This window comes from Macaca nemestrina, chromosome 16 (genome assembly GCF_043159975.1).
Source record: "Macaca nemestrina isolate mMacNem1 chromosome 16, mMacNem.hap1, whole genome shotgun sequence".
NCBI classification, from domain to species: domain Eukaryota; kingdom Metazoa; phylum Chordata; class Mammalia; order Primates; family Cercopithecidae; genus Macaca; species Macaca nemestrina.
The window spans coordinates 23,121,710-23,144,385 of NC_092140.1; the positions used below are offsets into that span (position 1 = coordinate 23,121,710).

General features: G+C 33.8%; 2 long non-coding RNA genes across 2 annotated transcripts in view; one reads left to right on the plus strand and one right to left on the minus strand.

Annotated features, from left to right (window-relative positions):
• The window catches only part of LOC105477109 (uncharacterized), a 65,228-nt gene extending 45,189 nt beyond the window's left edge, over positions 1–20,039 (minus strand). Inside the window, exon 1 of the long non-coding RNA XR_984482.2 lies at positions 19,801–20,039. This is a non-coding gene — a long non-coding RNA (uncharacterized lncRNA). The remainder of the gene's footprint in view (positions 1–19,800) is intronic.
• LOC105477104 (uncharacterized) overlaps positions 1–22,676 on the plus strand; it is a 264,418-nt gene that overhangs the window by 90,978 nt on the left and 150,764 nt on the right. The window lies entirely within an intron of this gene.

Consider the following 22,676-nt stretch of genomic DNA (forward strand, 5'->3'; position numbering starts at 1 on the left):
TGCTGGGGGTCTGGATTAGTCCCTGATCACTGCACACCCTCTTATCCTGATGGCAGCAGTAGTGGGAGCTGTGGAGCAGCAAAAATGGCCACCTGTCTCTCCTTCTGGGAGCCTCATCCCAGGGAAGTGCAGAGCTGCTATTGGCCTGAGAACTTAGGCAGGTGGTAGCAGTTCACTTTTTACAAATAATGAACTGGCATTGAGACATCATTATCACTAAAAGTCCATCATTTACATTAGAGTCACTCTTGGTGTTGCATGCTTTATGGCTTTTGAGAAATGTATAACAATATGTATCTACTATTGTAATACCGTACAGAATACCCTCACTGCCCTAAAAATGATCTGTTCCCCACATATTTATTCTTCCCTCCTCCCTTACCCCCTGTTAACCACTGATCTTTTTACTGTTTCCATAGTTATGCCTTTTCCAGAATGCCAAAGCTGGAATCATACAGTGATATTATACTCTTCAGATTTGCTTTGTTCATTTAGTAACATGCATTTAAGGATTTCCCATATCTTTTCTTGGCATGAGAGCTCATTTTTCTTTGGAGTGAATAATAATTAATTCATTGCATGGATGTACCATTGTTTACTTATTCAGTAACCTACTGAAAGATTTCTTGGTTGCTTCTAGGTTTTGGCAATTTTGAATAAAACTGTGAACATCAATGTGCAGGTATTTGTGTGGACATACATTTTTAGCAGATTTGGGTAAATACCAATAAGATCAAGATAAGATTGCTGAGTCATATGGTAAGAGTATGTTTGATTTTGTATGAAACTGAAAATATCTTCCAAATTAGCTGTTCTGTTTTGCATTCTCAGCAGTAATGAATGAGAGATGCTGATGCAGCATTTGGTATTATTAGTGCTTTGGATTTTAGCCATTCTACTCTTGTCATCTATATTTAATTACATTGCTTTTCAGATGTCTTGCTGTTATTTTTCTTGATATTTTCATTTGTGCTTCATAAATGTGTGTCCACAGATAATATCTAATCATAAAATAGGTGATATTTTATGAACACATCAAATATTACAGTGATTTGCCCAAAGAATTTCATAGTGATTTATTTTCTTTGGATATTCTGAATCTCCTTATTGTTGCTTCCCCTGAACAGAGCAATAATTATGCTTTTCCTCACATTGTGTTCAATTAAATTATCTTCTTTATTGAAAATACACTCCCATTCCTCCTTTGGGTAATTAGATTTTATCTTTTTCTAAACACTTTAACAATTTCCTTCTTAGCATATATATTTTCCTTATTGCGGCAGACACTGTGTGTCACTTTCCTGTCATTCTCATTTCTTCACCAGTGGATTCCTGATTTTTCTTAGATGTAAAAGTGGTCCCAGAGTAAGAATTTATGTAATTGCAACAATCTGTTTCCATTTTTTCCTCTGACAGGCATAGTAGAACTTTGGCTACTCCGTTCTACTCAACTAGACAGAAAAGATGTCATCTGTGATATCATGGAACAATGTTTAGTTTCTTGACAATAATAGAGAGAAGTGAAAGGAAATCTCCTTGGCTTTCTTCTTCTCTTCTTAATAAATGTGGGAAGATATAATCACTGCAATTATGGCAGCTATCTTATGATTATAAAGGAAGAAGTACCATGATGAAAATGCAGATGGAAAAATGAAAAGAGCCAAGGATTGGGTCTGTGTGATAATTTTCACTCATGAAACCACCTACAGTACCACCTCCCTTAATAAGACACTCAGCTGATATTTCCTTACTTCGGCCAAATGTATCTTGATACCCTCCTAGAAATAGATTTAGTGTCATTGACCATGCCCACATCTTTGAAACATTATCAACAGTATTTATATCAGAAAAAGGTGTCAGCTATTTGTATTTCAGCCTGATTTAGGCCTAAAGATCTCAGGTGCAGGGTATTAATCAGATATTTTGTCTGTTCTCAAAATTCATATTTGAAATATAAGAAATTTAAGGCAATGTTTTAATTGCTTATGTGTGTCTTCACCATATTTCATGACACTTTGGAAAGAAAATCAATAAATGCGTTGTATTACATATGCCATCTGTCAATATGTAGAAAATATGACCACTAACCTTTATAACAGTTCTGGGTAAAATTTTTAGTATCATTTTTTTTTTCCTTTTTCTTTGTCTTACAATTTTTTTTTTTTCTTTTGAGACTGGAGTGGAGCTGAATGGGCTGCACAACCCCTTCTTGATGACAAGCAGTTTTCTTCCAATTCTACCAAATAACTCTCACACTAAACTTATATTTTACATAATAAAGTTTTCCTGTATTTTGTGTTTCTTTGTTTTTTATTTGATTTTTGGAGATTTGAGAGCATTAACTGTTAAGCCACTCTTTTGATTAAAATTCTCATTTTCTTCCATTAGTACTTGAAATAAAATCCAAACTTATCACTGGAAATGCTGTTAATGCTCTTTCTAGCTGTATCTTTATAAATCTCCCCACCAACAGTGACACAGTTGCTAGAGTTTGCCAAAATTTTTCCAGACACAGGCCCTAGACCTTTCCAAGCAAGGGCCCGGGGTCCTTTTCTAGAGAGCTTTACTTCCCATCATTTAGCCTTCACTGTAAATATTACCAACTCAGACAGACTAGCTCTGTTCACCTCTCTTAAGGTTCTGCATTTAGCTGCTCAACTCATGGTTACTTTTATTGATTATTTTATATTGTCTTTCTCATCCTGAGTATATATTTTAATCTGTTTTTCTACTTCTTAATCACTGTCAAGCCTTCTCCCCCACCACCATCACAAGTTACAACCGTGACAGTGTGGATCTTTAAAATTTCACCTTTATGCATCATCATGTTTGGCAAACAATTACTTTGAAACATAATTTGAAATAAATAGGTAGATAAATAAATACATAATTATCTGTAATAATGATAAATAAAAAATGTTTTTAAGACTCATTTTCCTTCCTTCATTCCCTTCCAATAACTTGAGCTTCAGTCCACTCAACAAGTGGGTTCACCTTTTCTCTTCTCTTTCTACTGCCCCTTCTCTAACTTCCTTTGAATTTCTTTTTATTCTGCTGAGAAATTAACTTAGGACATGAGTATCTTCTTCCATCCACAGCGTTGACATGAAAACTTCTATTCCCCAAAAAGCCTATTTGGTTATTTTTCTAAACAAATACAAACTTTCTTGAAAGCCTACTGGTTAAAATAATATTTTAATGCCACACCAAATCAGGTAACCAGTGTCTCTACTTCATTTAAACAGAGACAAAAGCAATTTTTGCCATTCATCCCATTGAGTTATTATTGAATTGTTTTTGTGACATTTTAAAAATTAAAAGTCTAGACATTTTATACTTTTGCATCAAATATTATATTTTTCATATTCTTAATAAATTACCTGTAACACTGATTGTACTTTTTCTGAAAAAAATCTAGTCTTCTTTCATGACCATTAAATTAACAAATAAAATTTGTTTACTAGATTCCGTTTTTCGGAAAGTTTGTAAGTATCATTGAGCATAGTCGATTTTAAGAAATATGACAAATACAGAAGTAATATTGTAATAACGTAGAGTCACCCTTTAGTTTTAGAAAAAAGTAGAGTGAGCTTTTTTTATATTCACATATTTCCTTGTTTCCATAAATCTATCATAGATATGGACACACATACAATCTCATTAGATATGCATTTAAGATAATTCTACATACTTTTTAACATTATGGTCTAAATATTTTAGCTATTTTGGATACTTAACTGAAATAACTGATTAATTTTATTGAACTGATCTACATGGCTAATTAAAATAATTAATTTCCCAGTATTGGAATTAGACCAATATATATGCAGACATCATTTCTGCAGAATACTAATGTGATTGTGGAAAAGCTATTTGTTTCTTAGAGCTACAAATTTATTTTTTAAACAAAGAAAATGTCTAAATTTAGGGAAGTCACAGAGATGAAATTAGATAAGCAATATATTACATACACTATATATCATATATGTAATTATTTGTGATATATATTATATATTAGTACAATGTAGTTGTCATTTTCAGTTTTTCACGTTGCCTATTACAAAATACCCAATTTATATTCCTGACTGAATTTTATTTAATCATTTTAATGTATTTTATTAAACTATTTTCATATTTTAGGCTACTTGCCTTTTTCTGATTACAAATGATAAGTGCTTTAGAACCTACTTCTATTAATACATAGTTGTAATATTAAAATCGATTTATAAATGAATGGAGATTAGGACAGAAACTTTCTTCTTAGTTCTCTAATATTAGCCCTGCTTATATTGAGGCACTTTTACATAATGGCTCCCCTTTCTAAGATAGAAAATAGCTTCAGAATGCATGTACTTTAAACTCCTGACCTCGTGATCCACTCGCCTCGGCCTCCCAAAGTGCTGGGATTACAGGCTTGAGCCACCGCGCCCGGCCCAAGACCAGCCTGGCCAAGATGGTGTAACCCCGTCTCTACTAAGAATACAAAAATTAGCCGGGCTTAGTGGCGAGCGCCTGCAATCCCAGCTACTCAGGAGACTGAGGCTGAGAATGGCTTGAACCCGGGAGGCAGAGGTTGCAGGGAGTCGGGAGACAGTGAGATTCCGTCTCCAAAAAAAAATAAATAAAAAAGAAGAAGAATGCATGTACTTTAGAAAGCATTTATTGGAGCCACTTAAAACTTTTTGTGAATACAAGATGCATATTATATATTAAAATAATTGTATCATAAAGACGTATGCTCCCTCTGGATCGCTGTTTATCAACAGAGCACAGTAGATCTGTTTTCCTGCCTTCTCCCTCTCCAGTCTGCACAGAAGGTTTGGAAATAGGCAGCAGCTTTCATGAAAGTCTCAGTGATTGAGGTTGGCACGTGCACTTAATTTTGAGTACGGCAGAACTGGTAAACATCCTGAAGTGTTCATGATGTTCTACACAAAGGGAGTTATCCTTTTAAAAATACCAAAAACAACCTTATTTTAAATACTGGAACACAAATTCATTATATCCACATGGTACTAATATTTATGAATTTGGAGTGCTAAATGCTACCACATGCCTTAAAAACAATAGTATCAGCATCCTCTACTTTTAATTAAAAGAAAATTTATCTAACAGGTATATTTAATTTGTTTTCTTAGATTTTCTTGTTATGTCATACTGTCTTATGTAACCATATATAAGTCACAAGACATGATAAATTGATCTAACCCATTCCAAAAATTCTTTTTACCTCTTTCTAATTTTCACATGGCTTGGCTTTAGCCAGAAATTTCAAAACAAAATGACAAACAGAAAATTTTATAGTGATTATTCTCATTTGTCACTTCTGGTAATACTTGTAAAAATTAGAAGTTCTTTATGATAATTTCCGACATTTTTATAAGATTTTACATGTGTTATGATTTTATTATTTAAGAATTTATCTTAAAGTCTTTTAAAATTGTTAGCTATAATCTGATTTTTTTTCATAGTTTTAACTAATTTTTATGGTAATTAGAATACCTTCAGTGTTATATTCCTCAGTTTTGTAAAAATTCAAATAATACATATGACTACATAGATATTATTTTTCAGGTTTTTTAAAGGGAATTATGCTTCTCTTAAACATATATCTGGGAATACAAAACCATTTCTTTAAATTATGGTAAACTATCATGATATACATATATATATATAAAGTATGTTTTATCATTTTTATACATCTTAAATTTCAGTTAAATTGTAGCTGACAGATTCTTTAATTATCTAATCCTCCAATAAGAGAAATTCTTGCTGTTCTTATAGGTCTTTTCCCTCTTTTGTTTAGTTAAGCTGCCTTGGTGATCTCTGGTAACTTGTTGGTCTGTGTCCTCAAATCTGTATTACTTTCTTTCTCACACTATTTCGAATTTGTTCTCTAATTCCATCTGGTCAATTTAATCAAGTTGAACATTTACCATCTGCATATGCTCTGTTTAATACAACTGAAGGAAGACAAGGACCCTCGTTAGACATCCCAAACCTCTGACTTCAACCACCCCTATACTAGACAAGTCAAACTCCATATTCTAGAAACACTCACTGGCCGCAAGTTTACTTTCATTTTCAAGGTAGTACTCTTCCTCCATAAACATCAATTCTTCATCTTTGTATTTCTTCTTTTTAATATCTAAATTTGGATGATTGCATTTCCAGCCCTTGTGCTGTATTACCTAATTCTCTCAACCTCTGGTCTAATGAGGAAAACTACTTACCTGATGTGATTTAGGAGGATATTAAATAAAGCAATTTAAATGAAATCCATAGCACTGTGCCTGTTAAGCAAAGTGTGATCAGTAAATATTAGCAATTCTTATTGTTTAATTATTATAATTACCAAACTTTCTCGAAATGATTTTTCTGTTTTATCAATGACCACTAGTGGTATTGGAAAATCATTTCTATCAAAATATTATTGATACATGAGTAGATTTTTTTTAAGGAAATACATTCTAATCCCTTAAAACTAAGGTCTAATCCTTTGGGTATATACCCAGTGATGGGATGGCTGGGTCATATGGTACATCTAGTTCTAGATCCTTGAGGAATCGCCATACTGTTTTCCATAATGGTTGAACTAGTTTACAATCCCACCAACAGTGTAAAAGTGTTCCTATTTCTCCACATCCTCTCCATCACCTGTTGTTTCCTGACTTTTTAATGATCGCCATTCTAACTGGTGTGAGATGGTATCTCATTGTGGTTTTGATTTGCATTTCTCTGATGGCCAGTGATGATGAGCATTTTTTCATGTGTCTGTTGGCTGTATGAATGTCTTCTTTTGAGAAATGTCTGTTCATATCCTTTGCCCACTTTTTGATGGGGTTGTTTGTTTTTTTCTTGTAAATTTGTTTGAGTTCTTTGTAGGTTCGGGATATTAGGCCTTTGTCAGATGAGTAGATTGCAAAAATTTTCTCCCATTCTGTAGGTTGCCTGTTCACTCTGATGGTAGTTTCTTTTGCAGTGCAGAAGCTCTTTAGTTTAATGAGATCCCATTTGTCAATTTTGGCTTTTGCTGCCGTTGCTTTTGGTGTTTTAGACATGAAGTCTTTGCCCATGCCTATGTCCTGAATGGTACTACCTAAAGGATTATAAATTATGCTGCTATAAAGACACATGCACACGTATGTTTATTGCAGCACTATTCACAATAGCAAAGACTTGGAATCAACCCAAATATCCATCAGTGACAGATTGGATTAAGAAAATGTGGCACATATACACCATGGAATACTATGCAGCCATCAAAAAGGATGAGTTTGTGTCCTTTGTAGGGACATGGATGCAGCTGGAAACCATCATTCTTAGCAAACTATCACAAGAACAGAAAACCAAACACCGCATGTTCTCACTCATAGGTGGGAACTGAACAATGAGATCACTTGGACTCAGGAAGGGGAACATCACACACCGGGGCCTATCATGGGGAGGGGGGAGGGGGGAGGGGGGAAGGATTGCATTGGGAGTTATACCTGATGTAAATGACGAGTTGATGGGTGCAGCACACCAACATGGCACAAGTATACATATGAAACAAACCTGCACGTTATGCACATGTACCCTACAACTTAAAGTATAATAATAATAAATAAATTAAACAAAAAAACAAAAAAAAACTAAGGTCTAAATAAAATATTTATTACATGTTAAAAATCAAAATCATAGAAGTCAAGATTTGGAAAAGATTTAAGATTTTCTTCATTTTAAGGTCATCATTTAATTGTGAAGCCAGAAAATATATGACTTGCCCAAGGGACTCTCATCAATACCTTCTCAGAAGTAATTAATCTCAGGGGAAATCAATTTTGGTACTTGTTAAAAATCTGTTTTCTTATTTTCAAATAGTAATTATTAATCATGAGATTATCAGAAACAAGACTATCAGTCTTTTATTATTTTCAGTTATCATTTTTAATATTGTCTTAGTATATATTTTAAACTGTAACTTCAGTTCTGGATTCACCATCATTGATTTATTAATTTTATTTATATATAAAAGAGTATCTAATGTATACAGTCACTATGCTAAGTATTTTACAAATAATATGTAATGTAAGCCTCATATAACTATAGTGCTTCTGTTATTCTCACTATATATAGAAAGATTTGACAGACTAAATTGTTTCTTTCAGACAAACATTGGTCCCAACATCTTGTATGCTGAGTTTGTTCCTATCTTACAGTTTCCTAGTCAGCGTGTGTTTATTGGGTTGATCAGACCCTCTCCTTCTAAGAGTAATCTGGTGCAATGCGATCAAATGATGTACGTGAGTTGAAAGCTAGTTACCTAACTTTTATCTTTAGGTCTTCCAAAATGATTATCTAAATGTATATATACAAGGTATTTGTCAAGTAATTCTTTTCAAAGTTCCACATCTCTTATTTCCAGGTGACATCCTTGAAGGAAACCTCATATACGTCTAATAATTGTAAAAATACATTCAAGAATTCATGAGTCATGGTACATTAAACAGGGATTTCTTGATTAGTCTGATTTTTAACGTAATGCAGGTATTGTAGTATCTGCAAACGTAGTCCTTTCAGTCTCCTGCTAAACTTTTAAGTATTTAAAACTGCCTAATAGCATAGCAGAGTTAAGGTATTAATAGCATATGTTTCTAATTCAGACTTTTGGTTCTCTTTCCTAAATTTTTTGTCTCCTTTTCTATTTATTTTCCTTACTAGAAAGTGTGTGCTCAGCTTTTAAAATAGGCAAGAGATTAAATTGGCTGATTCACTGATTTTCATTTTATTGCAGGATATACGAAACATGTATCTTCTTGTTATATACATCCCATATTATAGCTCTGTGCAATACCTAAGTTTTAGATTTGCATTTCAAAAAGAGAATTACAAGCTTTCTTAAGAGTAATGTTACCTATCTGATGCTTTCATTGAAAACAAAGTTTAAATTTCATCTCATTGGCAAGGTCAACTCTAAAGCTTACTACACAAATTTGGAATTTAGAGTGGTTGTATTCAGAGGCTTTTATTTAGTTTATGCTTATCTCTTTTTATCTTACTGATATTATAGAAGTAATAGGAGTCGTTAAAATGGTGTATTCAGCAAAGGTTTTGGAAATAGATATCATGAAAAGCATTGTTCCTATCTGGGTACGTGAATCATATTAGAATTAGTGCAGAACTAAGATATTTAGAAAAGATTGTAAGTAGTCACAAGTTTTTTCTTCCTAGGAATACATGTCATTTTATTTATTGAATTTAGATCATTTAAACCTCTTTTGTATCCTCAGATCTATGATAAGTTCTAAAAATCTGATTTCCAGCTAATTCAGCTTGTTCTAATTTTAGGATAGACCTGTAAGAATATAATGACCAGTTTAACTATAGTGATATATTCATTTCCAAATAATCCTTAATAATATAAATATTTCTAAAGTTTGCAATATAAATATAAATAACATTTTCTGTTCCTATTTAGAGGGAGGGCTATACACATATTTGTAGTTTAATGTAAGGGTCATAGTGGATATTCCTCATGCAGTAGAATAGTTGATAACAGGGAATCTATCCTATTTAGAAGAAAAAAAATAGCTTTCATAGGAAGTAATGAGCAAGCTGAGAGATGATGAGGAGATTGAGAGTTCCTCACTGGGGCTGGGGCTGGTGAAGAGGGCCTTCCATGGTGTGGACATACCGCAGTGTTCTCATCTATTTACTAATTAATGGACATTTGAGTTATTGCTAGTTTTGAGTAATAACAAATAAAGCTATTATGAACATTCATGTACAAGTCATTGTAGAAACATAAATTTCATTTATCTTAAATACATAATAGTGTATCCAGTCAGTATAGTCCATGTATGTTTAAGTTTTTAGGAAACTGCCAACCTGTGATCCAAAATGGTTATGTCATTTTACATTCCCACCATTAGTGTATGAGAATTCCTGTTCTTCCACATGCTTGCCAAAATTTGGTATGATTAGTCTTTTTGCTTTTAGCCATTCTAATATGTATGCAGTAACAATGGGTTGTGCTTTTAACTTGTATTTTATGAATGACTAATCATAGTGAGCATCTTTTCATGTGCATATTTCACATGCTTATTGGCTATGTCATTCTTGATGAATTACCAGTTCTAATCACCTCTCATTTTGTAAATTGGATTGCTGGTTTCTAAGTTATGGGCCTTGAAAGTTATTTTATATTTTGGATTCAAGTATTTTATCATGTATATGATTTGTAAATGTTTATTTCATACAGTACATATTTTGCATTTGGTCTTAGCAATATATGTCAAAGACTAGAAGCTTTCATTTTGATGAAAGAAGTTTATCATTTTTTTTCTTTGATAGATTTTGGCTTTGGTGTTGTATCTAAGAAATTGTTTCATTTGAAATGATGAAGGTTTTATCTTACGTTTTCTTCTAGGAGTTTTATAGTTTTATGTTTCACATTTGTGCCTATGATCAATGTTGGGTTAATATTCTAATATGGTATGAAGTATAAAAAATATTCTTAAAAACGAAAATGGAAAACAACGTATGGATATACAATTGTTCCAGCGTAATTTCTGAAAATACTATACTTTCTCCCCTGAATTGCTTTTGCCCCTTTGTCAAAAATCTGTTGTTTATGTAGGTCAACTCTAGTTTCTAATCTAAATTCTATTTTGTTCCAAGGACCTATTTTTATGCCAAAACTTGAAATCAAGTATTGTTAGTTCTTCAACTACAATCATTTTCAAGATTATTTTGAATGTTGTTTTGAATATTTCTAGGTCCTTTGCATTTCCATATGAATTTTATGATCATCTTACAAGTTTCTGAAACATGCTAGGTGGGATTTTGATAGGAATTGTATCCATCTGTAGATAAGTTTGAGGAGTATTGCCATTTTAACAGTATTAATTCTCTGATTAATGTTCATGGGATGCTTTTCATTTAGATGGAGCTCCTTTAATTTCTTTCAGCAAAGTACAGGTCTTTCACGTGTTTCAGATTTATCCTTAAGTATTTCATATATTGATCCTGTGGTAAACATTTTCATTTCAATTTTTAATTGCTCATTGCTAGTGTTCAAAATGCAATTGATTTTGTCCATTGCTCTTTTATTCTGCAACCTTGCTGAACTCATTTATTAGTTCTAGTAGCTCTCTTTATGGATTTCATTAGAATTTCTTTATGAATGATCATGTCATCTGTACATAGTAACAGTTTTACTTCCTTGCTTTTCATTTTAGATATCTTTTATTTCTCATGTTTTAGTTTGTTGATATGGCGAATTATACTGACTGCATTTCAAATGTTTAACCAAACTTGCATTTGTAGGATAAGCTGCATTTAGTACAAGAATTATTAATATAGATAGATAGATTGGTTGCACAGATAGATTCAATTTTTATTTAAAACAAATTTCATCTAGATTTATGAGGAATACTTGTTTTTTTTTTTTTTTTTTTTTTGCAGTGTCTTCGTCTTGCATTGGTAGTGCAGTAATGCTAACCTACTATTCTATTCACTCTTTGTTTTTGTTTTTGTTTTGTTTTCTGATGAGTTTGTGTAGAATTGGTATTGTTTCTTCCTTAAATATTTGGCTGATTCTAGCTGTAAGGCCATGAGAACTGGGAAAATTCCTTGGGGTAACTGTCTTAACTAGAAATTTCCTTAATATCCTATATTTTTCCTGATGCTTATATCTTTTGTTGTCCCTTTTTTCTTTCTGATGTATCTGGATAGAGGTTTATCAATTTTATTGATCTTCTCAAGGAACTAGCTCTTGGCTTCATTGATTTTTCTATTGTTTTCCAGTTGACTGATTTCTACTCTAATTCTTTTTTTTCTTCTTCTTCTCCTTACATTGAGTTTTGTTTTTCCTTCTTTCTTTAAGGTTTTCTTTTTTTCTGGTGGTTGCTGAGGTGAAGATTTTAACAAGGCATTTCTGCTTTTCTAAGGTGGAAATTCACCACTATAAGTTAATTACTCCTTAATGTCCTTACTGCTTCTGCAGTATCCTACGTATTTTGAAGTGTTTTCACTTTCAAATGTTCCAGTTAAAACTGCTTAACTTATATTTATATTTTCCCTTTTTATTTCTTCTTTGGATAATGGGTTATTTAGAAGTGAATTATTTGGCTGCTAGATATTTTGTGATTTGGTAGATTGTTATTGATGCCATTATTAGTAGAAAAGATATTTTTAAATTGATTGGTATTTGTTTTATGGCTCAGAGTAATTCTATGTCCAAAAGTACTCCACGTATACCTAAATAGTATGGGTTTTCTATTTTTGTTGGATGCAGGCTTCTATAGATATTACTGCAGTCCAGTTGGTCAGTGTATTCTTACTGATCTTTGTATACTTGTTCTATCAATTACTGTGAGTTCCTTTGAAATCTCAAACTGCAATTATGGCATTATCTATATCTCTTGCAGTTTCATTAGTGGTTGCTTCATTTATTTTAAATGTGCAAATATAATTGTTTACATATAAGCATAATTGTGACCATATGTTGCTCTTATGATAAATTAACCCTTTTATTATTTTGATAATATTGGGGTTTTTTGTTTTAAAATTTACTTTGCATTATTTTAATATATTCATATCAGCTTTTTTTTTGGTTAGCTTGATATATTTCTCATTTATTCACTTTTAACTGATTTGTTTCTTTATTCAAAGTACATTTCTTTGAGACAGCATATAGTCGGATCTTTTCAAAATCTGTCTTTTAATTTGAGTGTCTAAACTATTTACATTTTATATGGTAATTGCTATAACAAAGTTTAGCTCTATTATATTCCTGTTTGCTTTTTTATATAGCCTATTTGTCTCTTTTTCCTGTCTTTCTTTTTTATTTTAGAGTAGTTATATCATTTTATGATTTCATTTTCTCTTAAGTTGCTTATTATTATGTATAATGCTTTGATTTATGATTTCAGTGGTTGCATTAGGTTTAATAGTGTACATCTTTAATGTACATAATTGTATTCCTTATCTTTTACTTAGACTTTCTTTTTATGGTAAATAAGAATAAAGCTTCACAGAAAAATTAAGTAAAACATATGAAGTTCTTACACACCTCCTCCCCCTACACACACGTAGCCTCCACCATTGATGTTCCCCTCTATAATAGTACATTTGTTGCAATCAATGGACAAACATTAACCCATCATTATCAACCAAAGTCCATAGTTACTACAGGGTTGACTCTTTATTCTTGCTGCTGTACATTTTGTGGGTTTGGGCAAATGTATAATGACATGTATAATGACTATTCATATACATATTATATGTCTAATGATGGTATCACATGGAAGCGTTTCCTTGTCCTAAAAATACCCTGTGCTTCACCTATTCGTCATCCTCTCCCCCATTACCCCAGCAATCACTGATCATTTTCTTTTTTTCATCATTTTGACTTCTCTAGGATGTCATATACTTGGAATCATATAGTATGTATTTTATTTTAGATTGGCTTATTTCACCTAGTAGTGTGCATTTAAGTTTTCTCTATATGTTTTAATTGCTTGGTAGCTCAGTTCTTTTTAGTAGTGAATAATATTCAATTGTCAGAATGTACCACAGTTTACTTATCAATTCAAATAGTAAAGGGCATCATGGTTTTGTCAATTACGAAGAAAACTGTTGTAAACATCCATGTGCATTTTTTTGTGTGTGGACATAAGTTTCCAATGAACTTAAGTAAATGACAAGAAGATTAATTTGTGGGTCATATAGTTAGAGAGTGTTTGGTTTTGTAAGAAACTGCTAGAATGTTTTCCAAAGTGGCAGTGCCATTTTTCATTTTTACCAAAATCTCATTGCCTCAAAATCCTCATCAGAATTTGTTGTTGCTAGTGTTTGAGACTTTAGTCATTCTATTAAATAGCTAGTGGTATCTTATTGCTTCAATTTGCAATTCCTAAATGACATATGATGCTGATCATCTTTGTGTATGCTTATTTACCATATGTATATCTTCTTTGGTGAAGTGTCTGTTCAGATATGTTGACCATTTTTAATTAAGTTTTTATTTTCTTGTTTTATTTATTTATTTAATTTTTGGAGGTAGAGTTGCCCAGGCTGGACTTGAATTCCTGGGCTTAAGTAATCCTCCTACCTCAGCTTGCCGAGTAGCTGGGACTGCAGCCACAGCCTGTTCGTTCATTTCCTTATTGTTGAGTTTTAAGAGTTGTTTGAATATTAAAGACAACAGTATTTTATTAAATATTTCTTTCCAAATATTCTTTCTCCATTTGTGGCTTGTCTTATTCTCTAGACAGTGTCTTTCGCAGAGCAAATGTTTTTAATTTGAATGGAATCCAACTTATCATATATCCCAATATACTCCCGAGAAAAACAGCAAACAAATTCCTGTAAAGCAAATCCTACAATAGTACTTCTCAAAATGTCAAGATCATCAAAAACAAGGTAAGTCTTAATGACTATCATTGCCAAGAGGAACCTAAAAGGCACGGCAACAAATGTGATTACATCCTGGGACAGGAAAGGGATATCAGATTAAAACCAAGAGAATATAAATATTCTATGGACTTTAATAAAATGAAAGGTATTGGTATGCTCTGAATGTTTGTGTCCCCTAACAATTCACAAATTGAAACCTAACCAACAACATAATGGTATTAGGGGAGGTTATTAGGTCATAGGGCTCAAGCCTCATGAATGCAATAAATGCCCTTAGAAACAAGGCCCCAGAAATACACCTTCCCCTTCTGCTATATGAAAATGCAGCAAGAAGGCACCATCTATGAGGAAGGGCCCTCCCCAGACACCATATCTGCTGGTGCCTTGATCTTGGACTTTGAAGTTTTCAGAACTGTGAATAATAAATTTCTGTTGTGTATGAATTATCCAGTCTATGGTATTTTGTTACAGAAACCCAGGCGAACTAAGATAGGTATCAGTATTCTTTCATTCATTGCAGCAATGGGTCATGCAAATATAAGATAATAATAAGGGAAGGTGGGTGCAGAATGTATGGAGATTTTCTGTACTATCTCAGCAAATTTTCTGTTAAATCTAAACTATTTAAAATTTGTCTATTTTAAAAATGAGGTTTGACCCAAACAGAAAATGTCAGGCACCCTCCAAGTTTTCTGTATTAGTGAGAGTTTAGACTTAGTTGTGCATACAAAGAAATTCCAGTACTATGTGATTTACTTTTCTTTTATGTAAGTTAGAGTCCCACAGATAGGCAGCCAGTCAAAAGCCCCTGGCAGCTTTTCTTGGGGCCCTCCAGGAACCTGGTCAGATGCTCAATACTAATAGTAACCTAGAAAATGCAAGTTAAAACTCCAGGGTAGAACCACATTTCAAACACAGTATGTTGGCAAAATGTTTAAATGTTCGACAATATGAAAGTGGCAAAATTTGTAGCAAAGGGGACATTCATACATTATCACTGAGTATAATATTTGGTACAACTATTATATTCTACTAGATCACATCAGGTACAATTTTACTAAAATTGCGTGTTCTACTAGATCACATTAAATACAATTTATATTTGCAAAACAATTTTACTAAAATTGATAATAAATACTAAATACCAAACATTAATCACTAAAATTGGACATATATGGATACAAAGACCAAATCTTAGCCATTGGCATATCTGTTTAAAAAAATCATAAATATATGTACCCAGAAAAAATGTTCACAGTAACATTATTTGCAATAATTTAAACCCCTACACAATCAAAATGTCAATAATGGCAGGGAAGATTTTACCTATGAAATTAAATATGATGATAATTTTTTAAAAACTCAAAATGAGTTTTGGAGTAATAGTCATCATAGTATCAGGCTTTACAATTTCAAGAGTCTTGAAACCTTTTAAAATTAAAAATAAAGGACCACACAGAGCTAAATTAACTTTGAAAAAATAAGGGTCATAATGAAGTCCTTTCCCTATTAGGCTTTAGCATGTGTATTATAAAGACATTATGATAAGGGCAGTATGATAATGGATTAGGAACAGATAATCAGACAAAGACATACACAATTTGGAGACATTTATAAGTGTTTTATGTAGAAAATATATGGTCTCACAAGTCAAAGGGTAAAGAGTTTAACTATTTATAATGTAGTGTTAGGAAAATGGGTTTGTTACATGAAAGAGAGTAAAACTAAAATTATGCTGTTTAAAATGTCTGACCTAGGATTAATGTAAAACTTGTATAAAAGCAAATTAAAAAACATGATGTATAGAAATATGCAAAATATTTTTATGTCTTAGGAATGGTTAAGCACTACACTAAACATGCCAAAATAAATCACAAATCATACGGGAATAAATAATAAGTTTGAATTAATCATACTAAGGTTTCACTGTCTAAGTCTAGAGTTTCTGTTCAATAAAACCCAACTTGTGCAAATTTAACAGAGATTTAACATATTAGAATATATTTGCAAAACATAAAATCAACGGTGAAAGAGTATGATACAAAAGAAGTCCTAATTAAAATGGACCAAAAAGCAAAAGAAACAATAGAAAAATGGACAAAGTCAATTTGTAGAAAAGCAAAAGTAAATAATTAACAATTAAAGAGACAGTCAACTTCTTTAGTGTGTAGAATAAGTAAAACATTAGTAAGGTGCTGCTCTACATATATCAGTGTGGCAAAAAGTGAGTAAGGTTGAAACTGAGAAGTTTTCTGAAAACAGAAAACTATCTTGCCCTTCCTGCAGGAATGTACACAGGTGCAACCCTACTGGCAGTATTAGATAGTTTAAGTATTAGCATTCATGGCTCAAAAATCCTAGAAAGATTCTTATAAATTTCCCAAACAAGCCAAGAGTGAGATTTTAATTGCAATGGTACGTGGTGGTAAGGAGTAGAAGGCAGTGTAGGGGCACATTATTGAGGGATAGATGAAATACAAACAGTGAAATACTTTCAGGAGTCAAAAGCCAAAAAGGCTACTTGTATGGCAAGCAGTGTGAATAGGTCTTTAAACAATGCTGAGTAAAAAATCACGACAGGAAATATCTATAGCAACATGTCATTTACATTAGTCAAATACACGATCTACGTATTTTAAAAGAATAAATACAATTTAAAGATACATTCTATTGGGTACGAGGCTTAATACCTGGGTGACAAAATAATCTGTATAACAAGCCCCCATGACACAAAGTTTACCTATACAACAAACCTGCACAAAAACAAAAGTTATATTAAAATATATGTGTGTGTGTATATATATATTCTAAGCACTCAGGACAGCAGGGAACATAACTAGGGAATAGGCATAAGAGAAAATGAATAGATACATAAAAAATTTAATCTGGAAAGTGAAATTAAATCATTTACTGCTATAATGCAAACATTTTAAAAATGCAAAAGTTAAAATTTATCATAAAATCTAAAATTGCACAGAACCAAGCATACATAATATTTTTTAAAAATTTACTGCATTCTGGCCGGGCGCGGTGGCTCAAGCCTGTAATCCCAGCACTTTGGGAGGCCGAGATGGGCGGATCACGAGGTCAGGAGATCGAGACCATCCTGGCTAACACGGTGAAACCCGTCTCCACTAAGAAATACAAAAAGTAGCCGGGCGAGGTGGCAGCGCCTGTAGTCCCAGCTACTCGGGAGGCTGAGGCAGGAGAATGGCGTGAACCCGGGAGGTGGAGCTTGCAGTGAGCTGAGATCCGGCCACTGCACTCCAGCCTGGGCTACAGAGCGAGACTCCGTCTCGGAAAAAAAAAAAAAAAAAAAAAAAAAAATTTACTGCATTCTATCCGGGAAACAAACCTTTCTTGAACCTGGTATTTGTAAGCCAACATGTGTACCTGTGAGATTATTGTTTATTGCCTTCTAGAGTACACTCATATTAATTAGCACAAACATCAGCTCAGTAAAAATTAATAAATATGTTTAACTGCCATATGTTTCTATTAATTAATGCATGCCATTGCAATTATCCGTAATTGCTAAGCAAAGATCAGACAATTACTGACCCTAATCAATATCACAAAGTTAGACTTTCCAATTAATTGAAGTTTATGAGGATTTTGAGCTTGGATTCCAGTCATGTCCACAGAGTTTATAAAATAACCTATGCTAATCATTCACACCCAATACCTCTGAGAAGAAATAAAACTCTGGTAGTAAATCCAAGACTCAAATGCAATGTTGCCTGAACTTGAATTGAACTCTGATAACTATTTGTTGGGTGGATTTGGACATCAAAAACTCAACTAAAGCTTTGTTTGAGGAGCCAAGCAGCCGGAACCACTGACTGCATCTTGGGGATGCCATTCCCATCACAGTCTCGTAGACTTGAGTATTTATTATGACAGTTCTTGGCTAATGGTAGTAAATTATTCATAAAATGGGGTGACATTCTGATTATTTTAGAGGGTGACATTCGGGTCAGCTGAGGTTTTAAGAACAGCATCACTAGTTTCAAAGAGGTGTGAAGGTGATTTCCTCTTTTGCTACTATCTTCCTCAATTCAGCTCATCTTCCTCTGTTATTTTATTCGTGATAAAAGAGAGACCTTTTGCCCTGTCTCCTGCTAATCCAATGCCTATGTCATACAGGTTATCTATTACTACTCTTTAAAAGATAGGCTCTACCTCCTCATGCTTAGCCTTTTCTTCATACAACAAAATATTTCGAGTGGAAGTCACCTAGAACCAAATATGAAAACAAGCCCATAAATCATAAATACCAAAAATATAGAAACAATTATGTAAGTAAAATAATTTGTATGCAGTTTACATTGAATTTTATGAATTTTATCTCTTGTTTACCGCAAGCCCTCCAGCACAGAGTCCTAGTTTTGTCTGTGTGTGTGCGTATGCATGTGTAGTGTATTGTTGTATTCTGAATACACTGAGTTATCTCATTGGTTTTGCCAAAAACACTCATGATACATATTTCTGTCACTATGGAGGAACAGTTAGCTTTTTGAGTAATTGTGTCAGGGATGCCCAGGACCATTGTCGGGTTCAGAGATTCACCACAGCGACTCACTGAAATCAGCAAAGCTGTTACACTCATGGTAATAGTTTATTACAGTTAAAAGATACAGCTTAAAAATAGCACGAGAAAAGACACTTATGGCAGATGGTCCAAGAGAGAACAGGAACAAGCGTCTAGTTGTCCTTTCTCACTGGAATCACTGAAACAGTGCTTAATTCTCCAAGCAACGATGTGTGACAGCACATGTAAAATGGTGACAATCAGAGAAGTCCACCTGAACCATGGTTCCCAGGGTTTTTGACTTATATGACTTATAGTTTTTTTACCTATATGACTTAAAGGTAAATCTATAGGCATGTGGCTCTCATTTGATTCACCTTAGCTACTCCGACCCAGAACCCCCAGAATTCAAACTGGTACAGTGTGACCCAAAGTCTAGGAACAGAAAACAAGCATCTACCATTAATCACATTGTTAGCATAAACTGGCATTCCCAAGGTCTCAAATCTACAAAAGCACTCTTTGTATTTCAAAAGATTCCAGGAGTTCAGAGGTTATCTTTCAGGAACTGATCAAAGGCTGGTCCTGAAGACCTTTGGAATCTGCAGTTTGGGCAAGCTAGACCTGCTGAGTTAACCCTTTGCTGCACAATAATATTGAAGAGTATAGGCATCTGGAATAGCTACTTTTTCTCCATTTTTCTCAGTGGTACCTGTATGAAAGGGTAAGGTAGTGGTAATTGGTAAAAAGGGCTCTCAAGGAAGCTTTCTTTAAAACTATTTTTCTTAAGTTGCACATATACTTAGAAGGATGACAACTGCAATCAATCACACTCTATCCAGCTGCCCTTTAGCTACCTCTCTTACCGTAATAACTTCTGAAAAATTCAGTGGAAACTTCCAGAAGAACAGGCACTCTAGAGTATGCTCCTTGCTTTCTCATTGGCCCACTTAGTCTTGAATCTCATGTTACCCAGTGGTCTACATGGCATCATTTTCTCACTGAGTGCCTACTCTTGGCATGATAACTGTGTTTGCTGAATCTGCTTTCACTCCCTGGCACCCCTCCACTAACAATTTGGATGTAATGGTGTAGTGTGCTTTGCTCAATTTGATGGCAAGTTTACAAGTGAGGCTGCTGATTATTGCATCACAGTTCAGCAACTCTGGGTGATAGTGCACAAAAGCATAGCCTTTCCATCATGGCCATGGCATCTGGTGGGGCACACAGGCACAGACAAGCCATTGGCGGGAGGACTTATTATTAGTCATGGCTGATCCTGATAATCTAGAGCCCAGAGTGTGGGCAAAGCATTTCTTTCCTTTGCCTTCCTGTCACCTTTCAGTCTACACACAGCCTCCTTTTAGTGGATTCCTTAAATTCCCTTATTCTTGGACCTCCCCTCCGTTCTTTTACCCTTCTGGGTTCTGCAGAGAGCCTAGGCTTCACCCTTATAACTACTTCAGTTGAGATTACTGAGCTAGGTTTGCTCCTTATATCTGAGACCAGGGATATCAAGTGATTGTTCATTGGCTAGATTAGAGACCGATTTATGACTTTATTATTATTTTTTAACCTAATGAAGATCTTTACCTTCAAGAAATTACAAGGAAAGAAACATCTTCAGCTAATGTTGATGATCTCTTAGGGAAGGAGAAAGATAATAGTGCTCTGTTTTATATGTTTTGTTTCTACTCTTTTATTTGTAAACAAGTATCTTGCCTGTGTTTACATATGCACAAATTTGTATGGCTGTATATTGTACACATAAATTAGAAACTCTGGATGTGGCTCCCAACAATTTGTGTTTTGACATGTCCTTCAGGTGCTTCTGAAGCACACTCAAATTTAAGAACCACTACACATATGAGTTTAAAAATTAGGCATTGTAGATTAATATTATTGTGATGTTTTATGCTTGAGAAATAGATACACAAGTAATAGAGATAACTTGTGATTCTGATACAAGAGATAACTTGTGATTTCTGAATATCTAGAAATCAATGAATGATAGCTACAGATAATATTGTCCCCGTCTTTCAGTTTAAGCAGAGGAATGTTTCTTGCTCTCACCAAAATTTCTTCCTTGTGTCAAATAAAGCAGTTGATCCATGAATAGTTGGTTTTGATTGGGGAGGGTGACGTTTTCCTTCAGCAGACCTGATGACAGCAGCTCTGTCCCCACATTTTTTCTAGATGCAAATTATGTGTAAAAATGTCAATGAAAACATGTTTCTGCTTCAGATATAACAGATTTGATTCTCTAGATAGATGGAAACTAGGCAAGGTCAGTGTATCTACTGTTCTATCCCTGCACCAAGTACTAAAAATAACTGGACTCAATATCAAGAGAACATGTATGAGCACAACAGAATATTTTTCAATAAATATCTTTCTAGTCTTAAAAAGTATCAGACAGTAAGCTAAAATTGCTCTTACATATATTATATCTGATCTGTACATATCCAGTCTATCAACTTGCCTATCTCATCGTCAGTTTATGGGATAGAATGAAAAATATGATCCCCAAGGAAATTCAGGTCTTAATCCTCAAAACCTGTGAATATGTTATCTTATGCCGAAAAGGGGAGAGAAGACTTGGCAAATGTGATTAAGGTTATGAACCTTGAGAGTGGGAGATTATTTTGGATTATCTCTGTGAGCCCAGTCTGATCACATGGCTCCTTTAAAGTGGAGTAACTGTCCTGGCTGTAGTCAGAGAGATCTGTGACTGTGGAAGCAGCCCCAAGAGATGTGATATGAGAACCACATGATGTCAGTTTCTGGTTCTGCCATGTCGGGGCTATGCTCAAGGGCTAGCGAAAGTCCTCTAGAAGTTAAGAGTGTCTCTGAACTGATAACTAGAGCCAACAAGAAAATACAGACCTCAGTCTCTGCATTTGTGTTACTGGACAATTTTCACCAGTGTTACAATATATAATTCTATAGTAAGCCACAATGTTTATTATGTGGAATTTTCACGTCTTTCTTCTTCAAAATTGACACCTTTGTTCTTGGCTTTTCATTTTAATAAACATGATAATATTAATTGTTTACTCATACCGAATAGGTTAAAAATAAAACAGGGGCATTTTGATTGAAAATACATTGCCTTAGCAGGGCATGGTGGCTCACACCTGTAATCCCAGCACTTTGGAAGGCCTAGGCAGACGGATCACGAGGTCAGGAGATCAAGACCATCTTGGCCAACATGGTAAAACCCCATCTCTACTAAAAATACGAAAATTAGTTGGACGTGGTGGTGTACGCCTATAGTCCCAGCTACTCGGGAGGCTGAGGCAGGAGAATCCCTTGAACCCGGGAGGCGGAGGTTGCAGTGACCCAAGCTCGTGTCACCTCACTCCAGCCTGGCAATGGAGCAAGACTCCGTCTCAAAAAAAAAGAAAAAGAAAAAAAAGAGAATGCATTGCCTTTGTAGGTTGATGTAGGTATAACTGGCATGCACCTTTTCACAGTGTATCATCCTAAAGAGAAACATGAACTTACTCATTTACCTAGGCCTTTCAAAGATCTTTCAATCAATTTTATATTTTTCTTCATGAATTTTTTTACACATTATTTTTGTTGGATCATGCATTTCTTGAACATTGTTTTTGTAAAATATGAAATTATTATTCATTTTGTTTTATAAAAGCAAGTAAAGCATAAATTTCCTTCTGAATACCATTAAGCTTCCATCAAAATTCAGTATCTGCACCCATTAATTACCCTTGCTTCCCTC